This window comes from Triticum aestivum, chromosome 6B, assembly GCF_018294505.1.
Source record: "Triticum aestivum cultivar Chinese Spring chromosome 6B, IWGSC CS RefSeq v2.1, whole genome shotgun sequence".
Classification (NCBI taxonomy): Eukaryota; Viridiplantae; Streptophyta; class Magnoliopsida; order Poales; family Poaceae; genus Triticum; species Triticum aestivum.
The window spans coordinates 20,209,084-20,220,173 of NC_057810.1; the positions used below are offsets into that span (position 1 = coordinate 20,209,084).

Genomic DNA, 11,090 nt, shown 5'->3' on the forward strand with positions numbered 1-11,090 from the left:
GGAGTAGTTATTTTGATCTTGTTGGCTCATTTTCCCTTTTGAAGTGTTTTTCACTTGTCTTCTCTCTCGTAATTAAGTTGTTCTATTTCCGTTAATCTGAAAACACCAAAAGTATGTCTCCTTATTCTTTGTTTAGTTGTTTTGCCTTCTAGAAGATAACTCTTAGTGTTTGGTCCTAGTTACACTTTCTCATTATCTTTCAAAAATTATCATTGAAGCAAGTGGGCAGCAATGATGCAAGTTGAGTAGTGGGCAAGACGGGAAAAATGGCATGATCATCTTACTTAACACTTGTGTATGGTTTACCAAGATGCTTTATTTATAGGGGCAATTCCATTTCTCCCCCTAACTTGATCCACTACCTGACATTTGCCCTAATTTTTTGGTATGCTCAAAAATACCCCTCTCTCGTCAAGTCACCTTACAGAAATGCCCTTCTGTGTCGTTACCGTCCGGTCAAAGGGGTTTGACCGTCTGGTGAACAGTAACATGGTGAACAGTAAATTCGAAAAAAATCAAAAAAATATGAAATTTTGTGGGATCGAAGATACACAAGGGAGCAAGGTGCGTGCAATTTTATGTGCAGTTTGGACATTCCAGCAGCTCGTGTCAAAGGAAAAACTTTAAAATGTATGCTGTGAACAGTAAATTCAAAAAAAATGCAAGAAAATTCAACAAAATATGAAAATTTTAGGCATCAAAGAGGCTGGGGTTCGCAAGGTGAGTGCAAATTTTTGTTGTGTTTCATCACTGTAGGAGCTCCTGGAGAAAAAAACAAAAATTTGGCGCAGAAAAAAACTTTGAAAAATGCACTATTTTTTTGCTAGAGCAGCTCGCATGTCATTTGATCACAAAAATGTGCAAGCGCCTTGCGCACCCAAGCCTCTTTGACGCCATTTTTTCATATTTTTAAAAAATTTCTTGCTTTTTTTAGTTTAGTGTTCATAGTGTATAGATTTACCTTTTTCCTTTGCCACGAGTTCCTGGAATGTCCAGACAGCACGAAAATTTGCATGCACCTTGCGCCCTTGAATATCTTGGATCCCACAAAATTTTAGATTTTTTTGATTTTGTTTGCTATTTTTTTCGAATTTACTGTTCTCCATGTTACTATTCACCAGACGGTCAAAGCCCTTTGACCGGACAGCAATGGTATTTCTATAAGGTGACTTGACGGGTATTTTTGAGCATACCTGGAAATTAGGGGAAAACGCTAGGTGGTGGCTCAAGTTAGGGGGAGAAATGGAATTGTCCCTTACTTATAATATCATACATGTATATGCATACACGCTGTAAGGGGTAGACTATTTGTGCTTTCTCTTCCTAAATTCTTTACTAACTAGAGGGTCATGCTAATTTCGGGTATTGGACTGACTGAAATTCCATAAAGTATTGCTAATTGACTATTTCCATTTGGAGTATGCAAAATTAAATATATTAGCCTCAATGGTACAACAATTTAAAAGGATTTTCACTACGTGTTGGCTGTACTCGGGTTAAATTATCAGAAAAATGGATTATGCAGCGGTTAAGGTGAGTACAATGGGTATGTAATTTGATAACTCACAAGTATAGGTGGTCAACTGTAGTCCTTTGATATGTAAGAGTGTCAAACCCAACAAGGAGCGGAAGGAATTAGTAAGTGTTTTAGCAAGGTTTTCGGCAAGTGTTGTAGATCAGTAGTAACAGATAGTTTGATAGCAAGATATATTGTAGCAAGTAACAAGTAACGAAAGCAAAAAGGTGCAACAAGATGGCCCAATCCTTATATTGCAAAGGACAAGCCGGAAGTACTTCTTATAATAAGCAAAACATTCTCGAGGACACATGGGAATATCGTCTAGCTAAATTCATCTTGTTTTAGTTGATTTGCATTCACTACTCTTATAAGTTATTATATGGGTGGACCGGTGCTAGGGTGTTTTTCTTCTTGAAAGAGCAACCCACTTATTATTGCCCCCTCTCACAAGCATCCACAACTACGAAAGAAGAATTAAGATGAATCTAACCATAGGATGAAACATATGGATCCAAATCAGCCCCTTACGGAATAGCGCATAAACTGGTTTAAGTTTCTGTCACTCTCGCAACCCATCATCTACTTACTAATTCCACAATGTCTTCCCCTAGGCCCAAGCATGGTAATGTGTCCTGCAGTCGACATTCACACGGCACCACTAGAGGAAGATCAACATACACATCATTAAACTATTGAACGAATGATAGCTTCACATGATTACTTATAACAAGACTTGTCCCATGTCCTCAAGAACAAACGAAACTACTCACAAATTATATTCATGTTCAAGATCTGAGGAGTATAATACATGATTGATAATCTGAACATATGATCTTCCACCAAATAAACCAACTAGCACCAACTATAAGATGTAATCAACACTACTAGCAACCCACACGTACCAATCTAAGGTTTTGGGACAAAGAATGAATACAAGAGATGACCTAGGGTTTGATATGAGATGGTGTTGGTGAAGATGTTGATGGAGATGAGTCCTCCCATGATGAGAAGAATGTTGGTGATCATGAAGTCTTTGATTTCCCCTCCCAGAGGGAAGTATCCCCGGTGGAATCGCTCCACCGGAGAGCAAAAGCGCTCCTGCCCAGGTTCTGCCTCGAGAGAATGGCGCTTCGTCCTGAAAATCTTCCAATTTTCTTCTAGGAAAAATGGTCTCATATAGCAGAAGATGGGCACTGGAGGGCATCTGTGGGCCCCATAAGACACCAGGGCGCGCCTAGGGGGTACGGCATGCCCCTTCCTTGTGGGCCCATGTTGAGTCTTCTGCGATACTTTTCTTCCCAGTATTTTTTATATATTCCAAAATAAATCTCTGTGAAATTTCAGGTCATTTGGAGCTCCGAAGAATAGTTATCTCTGTTGTACCTCTTTTAGGTCCAGAATTCCAAGTGTCGGCAATTTCCCTCTTCATGTGTTTATTGCATTTTAAGAGAGAAAAGGCATTAGAATTGCATCATAAAGTGAAACATTTGTCTAAAATACTATAAATAACAGTAGGAAAACATGATGCAAAATGGACGTATCAGCTCCCCCAAGCTTAGACCTCACTTGTCCTCAAGCTAATGTCAAACTCAAAAATCATGACCACAGGTTTATAGAGAGAGGTGTCGATAAAACAAAATTCAGACATGGTAGACACATGATCATTATTGTAACTTCAAATATTCATCATAAAACTTCTCATGATCAAGTAATAATTCATCCACAAGCTGAAGTGTAAACAATAAACATTCTTGAAAACTAACAAACTATGCTCTCAGCTTTCGAGGAAATTACAATTCCTCATATTTCCAGGAAGGGTCTATATAGGAGCCTTTCATTTATCGAACTCCACATACTCAACTATCATATAGTGTTCTATGATTGATGACACTCAAAAATTATTTTTAGAACAAATAGTTTCAGTCAGACGCATAGGAAGATGGAGGTTTAATGTTTTACCTTCAGACTTATTTATCTCAGGGATAATGTCAAAAGTAATAACTCATGATTACCTACATTCAATTGGATATATGTTTATGGATCATTCCCCACCACATGATGCTTGCCAATTGGAGAATAATTAAGGTCAGAATGAGAATGAATACTATTGACTCTTGCATAAAAGTAAAGACTAAATATTACACGATAGGCCCTTTGCAAAGGGAAGTAGGGTTGTCATCCACTTTTGAATTGGATGTGGAAGTTCTTAATGCAAAGGTACGTCACTTTATATTGCCCTGGTAGCAACTTTTATTATGCAGACTGTCGCTTTTATTGCGTTACCATCACAAGTTCGTACAAAACGTATTTAGGAGTAATTTTTATTCCTTTGCACCGATGACAACTTACTTGAAGGATCTTATTCAATCCATAGGTAGATATGGTGGACTCTCATAAAAAGAAACTAGTTTAAGGGTTTTTAGATGCACAAGTTGTATCTCTACTTCGTACAAAATTTTGGCTAGCAAAAGATATGAGCAAGCACCACATGTTATAGGATCCATGACAATATAACTTCTATGTGAATATAAGCAAACATAAACCCATTACATTTTCTTCCTTGTCCAACATCAACTACTTGATCAAGCTTGAAAATAATTAATGGGGGCTCAGTCATAGAAGATGTCCAAGATAGTATACTTATATGTGAAATCTCGCTTCCTTTATTATTGTTTCATGAATTGCATCAATGACCAGTGCTATGTTTGTTAAAATTTCAAAACAAATACCAATTATATTCTTATATGTGAAGTCATTTCTTCCCATGGGATTAGCATATGAACTTTCATTATTATTTCCAAGATTGAAGCAAGGAAGTAAGGCAATGATATTCATACTACTCTTTATTATATAACTGGCACACATGATTACATAGATATAACGATCACGAAACAAACACTTGAAAAATGCTTCATGCTAATACTTTATATTCTAAATCATGAAATGACTAAGGATCGAACTAAGATAGTTAATAATGATGATGATAAAAGTGACCGTGATACGATACCGGGGCACCTCCCCCAAGAATGGAACAAGCCAAGGGCGGTGGCCATACTCGTGTGCTCAATTTTCCGTCTTCGGTGATGGTGGTGAGGAAGTGGTGGCCTCATCCTTCCACTTGAGGATGCAATTTTCATCTTTCAACTTATTGACGTCTTATTCAAGTTCCCAAATTTTGCGACACAACTTGTTAGTGTCTTCCCACACACGATGTAAAGGATAAGTTGAACCTTAGGGTCTTTCACCGTATTTGGAAGGCTTGACTTCTTGAACTCCACATGCACCTCCCACGTTTCAGGTAAAGGATAAGTTGAACCTTAGGGTGTTTCACCATATTTGGAAGGCTTGACTTCTTGAACTCCACATGCACCTCCCATGTTTCAGGTAAAGGGACGTCTTCTTCTTCCTTGCTTGAGTAATCTATCTGCTTCAAATTAGTGTCTTCCTCATCATCTATTGGCCACTCATATGGATCAACTTCACTGTAGAACCTGGGGTTTGTGGTGAACTGAGAGATATAGCTCTCCCCATTAGAATCTTGTGATGACATAACGAGTTAGGTGTCCAAGCCCTGACGGAAAACAACCCGAAACAAGAACATAGGAGAAACTTGCGATGCAGAGGTCAAAACAGGATGGAGTATACATAATGATTTTTTCTCTTGTAGGAGAAGTATGTGGGAGAAATACAGAGTAGGGAAGGTGCATTAGGGGCCTACAAAGCACCAGGGTGTGTCCAGGGGGTAGGGCGCACCCCCTGCCTCGTGGCCTCCTCATGAACCTTCTCGATTGTTTCTTATTTTCCTATATTTTCTATTATTCCAAAATTGACGGAAAGTGTTTTTATGAAATTTTTGTAGTCGTTTTACTTACAGTATCACATACCTATTCTTTCTCAAGTATTCTAGGGTATTCTGGAAGGTCTCTTTTATATATCCTCTGGTGTAATTACTTGAATAATGCTTGTTTCAATGTTAATGGGGGTACCTGCAATATAATGTTTAATCCTTTGCCCATTAACCACCTTCGGATTGTTTCCTTCGGTGTTATTAATCTTGATGGCTCCAGAACGGTAAATTTCTTCGATGATGTAGGGGCCTTCCAATTTGGAGAGAAGTTTGCCTGCAAAATATCTAAAAGAGATTTGTACAAAAGAACTTTATCAGCGACATTAAATTCTCGTTTCTGAATTCTTTTATCATGCATCTTTTAACTTTTTCCTTAAATAATTTGGCAATTTCATATGCTTGAATTCTCCATCATCTAGATAACTAGTATCAAATAACCTCTTCTTGACAACAAGCTTGAAATCATAATTAAGTTCTTTAATTACCCAGTAAGCATTATGTTGTAACTCAAGACGTAAATGACTCGCTCACAATTAATATTTTTTGGTGTTTATGTATTTATAGGAAATTAGGAATAGAGGCTCGCAACGGCAGAGTAAAAGTTCTAGCTTAACTTTTTGGGGGGGGAGGGGGTCTATATTTATAGGAATTTGCAACGTTGGATTCCCGTCAGGGGGAGTCCCAAGGGCCCCACAAGCTCACATGGAGCGTGATTGCTTGTATCTCTGTTGGTATTTCCCTGAAGAGGGGAGGATGATGCAGCGAAACAAAGGTAAGTATTTCCCTCAGTTATGAAATCAAGGTTATCAATATACTAGGAGAACCTGCACACAAACCACAAAAACTTGCAACCCAACATGTAAGAGGGGTTGTCAATCACTCCTCGGTATTGAGATAGACTAAATTGTATGAGATTTGATAAATAGATCTAACTAAAACACAAATAAAATAAATAAGGAAAAATTGCAGCAAGGTAGGATTTAATATGATAGGGAATAGAACCAGGGGTCGTAGTTTTCACTAGAGGCTTCTCTCGAGAAAATAGCATACGGCGGGTAAACAAATTACTGTTGGGCAATTGATAGAAAAGCGGGTAATCATGACGATACCGAAGGCAATGATCATGTATATAGGCATCACGTCCAAGATTAGTAGACCGAAACAATTCTACATCTACTACTATTACTCCACACATGGACTGCCATCCAGCAAGCATCTAGTGTATTCAGTTCATGGAAAAACGGAGTAATGTAATAAGAACAATGAGATGATGTAAACAAGATCTATTCATGTAGGAATAGACCACATCTTTTTATCCTTAATAGCAATGATACATGCGTTTCATGTCTCTTTCTGTAACTGAGATTGAGCACCGCAAGATCGAACTCATCACAAAGCACATCTTCCCATGGCAAGAAAAATCAATCTAGTTGGCCAAACCAAACCAAAATTTCGGAGAAGAAATACGAGGCTATAACAATCATGCATAAAAGAGTTCAGCAAAGACTCAAGTAGTATTCATGGATAGAATTGATCATAAACCCACAATTCATCGGATCCCAACAAACACACTACAAAAATTCATTACATCAAATAGATCTCCAAGAACATCGAGGAGAACATTGTATTGAAGATCAAAAAGAGAGAAGAAGCCATCTAGCTACTAGCTACAGACCCGTAGGTCTGTGGTAAACTACTCACGCATCATCGGAGGGGCAACAAGGATGATAGAGAACCCCTCTATGATGTTGACCCCTCTGGCAGAGTGCCGAAAAAGGCCTCTGGATTGGATCTCGTGGTTCTGGAACTTGCCACAGCGAAAATTGTTTTCTCTTAACTCTCCTAGGGTTTTGGGATTTTAGAGTATTTATAGAGGCAGAGGTCGGTGGAGGGGGTGCTTGTGGGCTCCACTGCCCACTAGGGTGCGTTTGAGGGCCTTAGCGTGCCTTGGTGCCTAGTGGACCCCATAGGCCCCTCTGGTGCACTTCTTGGGCCTCCTGGGTGTCTTCTGGGCAAAAAAAATCTCCAAAAAGTTTCGTGGCATTTCGACTCCGTTTGGTATTGATATTCTGCGAAGAAAAAATTCAAGTTGGCACTGGGCACTATGTCAATAGGTTAGTCCCAAAAAATGATATAAAGTTGCCAGTAAATGAATATAAAACATCCAAGATTGATAATATAACAGCATGAAACAATGAAAAATTATAGATACGTTCAAGACGTACAAGCGCACCCTAGGGTGCCGCGCCCCTTGAGCTTGTGGGCTCCCTGGGCACCTTCCGGCTCCCCCTTGAAGCTTCCTGGGTCTCTTTCCTTCTATAGAAAATAGTCGTAAATTTTTATCATGGTTGACTTTGTTTGGTATGTTTTTTTTGCCAAATGAAAAATATTTAAAAAAAATAGGAACTGGCACTGGGCACTATATTAGTATGCTAGTCCATAAAAATATTATAAAAGTGCATCAAAACCATACAAGATTGATGTAAATATAGCATGAATACTTCATAAATTATGGATACGTTCAAGACTTATCAATTCCCATATGCAATTACTTTTGCTTCGCGATTCTTTACAAAATCCCGTGGTGAGATATATTGGTATCCCTGTGAGTCAAACACATGCTCACTATACCAGTCTTTGTGTTACCGGTTTTGTTCTTTTTTCTCATTCTCATATTTTGGCATACTCGTGAACAAATCTTGTTGTGTCTAGCCAGACAATGATGGATACTGTCACACCTAGAGGGCCCTAAGACTATCTCTCCATAATCATAGGAGCAAATAGCAATCTTCAGCTATATATCTAGCCCCTCATCATATGTTTTTCATAAACCTGTAAGTTGCTGTTATGATCACCCTGTTACAGTTGACGTTAGAATAACCCAAAAGTGCATTGACCAGTATGGAGTGACTCGATACTCTCATGGTCTAAGGAATTATGGATACATTAACTTCCCATATTATTACTATAGACTTGTGACAAAATCATCTCCTAGTACAAAATCCAACTTGGTCAATTCAACACAAGTGTTCTTCTAACATTGTGCCCTCAATGTTGCCGGCATGATCGTTACACTTAACTCATGCCTCTGATCGGGAAAATAGAGGCAAGACAAGGAATCTATTTTTAACGTTTATACTTTTTACACGTTCATATGAGTTTTCCTCTTAGCCTCTTCGTTATCGTAGACTCGAGAGCCATAGTAGTTATAGCACAGAACATAAACATTTGTCATAAACTTGGAAATAAATAATACAATTATTATTTCCTCTAGGCCATTTTTGCAACATCATTATCAAGGCAAATACATTTGCAATACGAACATAATCATTTGCAGACGGTCAAGGAAAAGTATCCTTCAAATAGTTAGCTTAAGTTCCGGGTTGCAGTTCCTCTGTGCACCAATGGAGCAACGGGTCATCTAGTAGGAGTAATTCTTCATGGATATTTCCTTAACATTGTCAAAAAGGAATGGACACTCGATGTGATTATCTATATTTTGAATAAACATTCAACTTAGGATAACATTAAATTAAAAAATAAATTGGCAATATCTTGCTAAAATAGGAATATCCTACTAAAGATACATGTAGAACCTTCCATATATGTTCTCCTTCAATCTACAAGAAATTTCGTATTGATTGATGAAATCTGCGGTTTTGGGAAGTAAATCTAAAATTTTAAATGGACACCAAATTTACAGCTAGCCACAATTAAGGTCAGCCTCCAGATCTATCAGATCCTCCATTGGCATGGTTCTAGCGTCCTCATCCTCCCAGATCCTCCACTATAAATCCACCCCACATACCTTCATTTTCAACTCACCCAAACAGGCAATTTTCCTTCATTTGCAATTTTCCCCTCACTTGACAATGGCTCGCAAGAAGGTGGCCCTCCGGTACATCCGCAATAACTCGGCACGACGCAATGCCTTGAAGAAGCACACTAAGATCCTGATGAAGAAGGCATGCGAGGTGGCCGCCATGCCTGATGCTAAGGCATGTGTGATTGTGTATGGCAAGGGCATGGCGGTGCCCGAGGTGTTCCCATCCCATGACGAGGCAGTGGCTATCATGAGTCAGTTCAAGAGCATGCAAGAGGGGGCGCGGCTAAAGAAGACGATGGACCAAGAGAGCATCCTCCGCGAGCGTATCGTAAAGCTCCAAGAGCAGGTCCAGAAGGCTACGCGTGAGAAGCAGGACCAGGACAACAAGATTCTCCTATATAAGGCCTTAAAAAGTGGCCACTTGCCAGACACCATCGAGGAGCTCACATCCCTGGGCTCGAAGGTGGACTCAATCCTCAAGAGCCTGAGTGAATGCACCACAAAAATGAGTGGGCAGCCACCAGTCGACCAAGCCCAGGTACCATACGTCACCAATGGCAGGGGCATGGGGCCTCCAATTATGTATTAGGCACCACCACAGCAACAGGAGGGTTGTCTTAACATTGTGAGGTTCGAAAGGGCCCCTACCACCGTGATCTATGATGGTGAAAATACTTGTGGCTATGACGGCTACAACGATATCTTCTCTCGTGGACACATGAATATGTAAGCTGGTAGATGAACTCTACATGTAGTGCATGACTAGCTACATGGTCCTCATCTCTTTTCATTTAGTTTTGGCATGGCCAATAAGATGCATGGATGGCATCGTCAATAAGATGAGACATTCGGTCTCAATCTTGCTCTTTGAGCAAAGACACTTTTATTTTAATCTTTCAAATTGTTATTATGGATATCCTCCATGCTCTATTTGTTTTATCAGTTGTTGCAACTTTTAGGTTGTACCTACTCTTTATGTCAACATATTTTGTCAATCATGCTTTTGCTTGAGCAAAATGATTTTTTGTCCTCTTAGCATTGCATCAAACGATCCAACCATGAAGTGCTACCTCCCAGTTTTGCCATACCTTGATGCACATCGGCTATACAAAACCATAATAATTTTAGGAAAACAAGAGCACATTAATTGTTTGATGCAAAAAATCTCATGTACTAAAAGATTTACAATGCTACATTTCATTTTAAGAAAATGTAGGTATGATATTGAGCGCCAGGATTTTACATCCTCAATATTTTTTGGCAAGTTTCAAAAGCAGGTGATTGTGTCGGCCAGTTTCATCAACAATCAGGTCCCGGGCCACCCCTTGATGACCCACAAGTGTAGGGGATCCATCATAGTCCTTTCGATAAGTAAGAGTGTCGAACCCAATGAGGAGCAGAAGGAAATGACAAGCGGTTTTCAGTAAGGTATTCTCTGCAAGCACTGAAATTATCGGTTACAGATAGTTTTGTGATAACGTAATTCGTAACGGGTAACAAGTAACAAAAGTAAATAAGGTGCAGCAAGGTGGCCCAATCCTTTTTGTAGCAAAGGACAAGCATGGAAAAATTCTTATATGAAGGAAAACGCTCCCGAGGACACATGGGAATTATCGTCAAGCTAGTTTTCATCATGCTCATATGATTCACGTTCGTTACTTTGATAATCTGATATGTGGGTGGACCGGTGCTTGAGTGATGCCCTTCCTTGGACAAGCATCCCACTTATGATTAACTACTCTCGCAAGCATCCACAACTACGAGAGAAGAATTAAGGTAAACCTAACCATAGCATGAAACATATGGATCCAAATCAGCCCCTTACAAAGCAACGCATAAACAAGGGTTTAAGCTTCTGTCACTCTAGCAACCCATCATCTAATTATTAATTCCCAATG

At 39.3% G+C, this 11,090-nt stretch overlaps 1 pseudogene; it reads left to right on the forward strand.

The window, feature by feature from the left end:
- The first annotated feature begins 9,238 nt into the window (after nucleotides 1–9,238).
- LOC123140155 (agamous-like MADS-box protein AGL80) lies at nucleotides 9,239–9,922 on the forward strand (annotated as a pseudogene).
- Nucleotides 9,923–11,090: the final 1,168 nt, after the last annotated feature.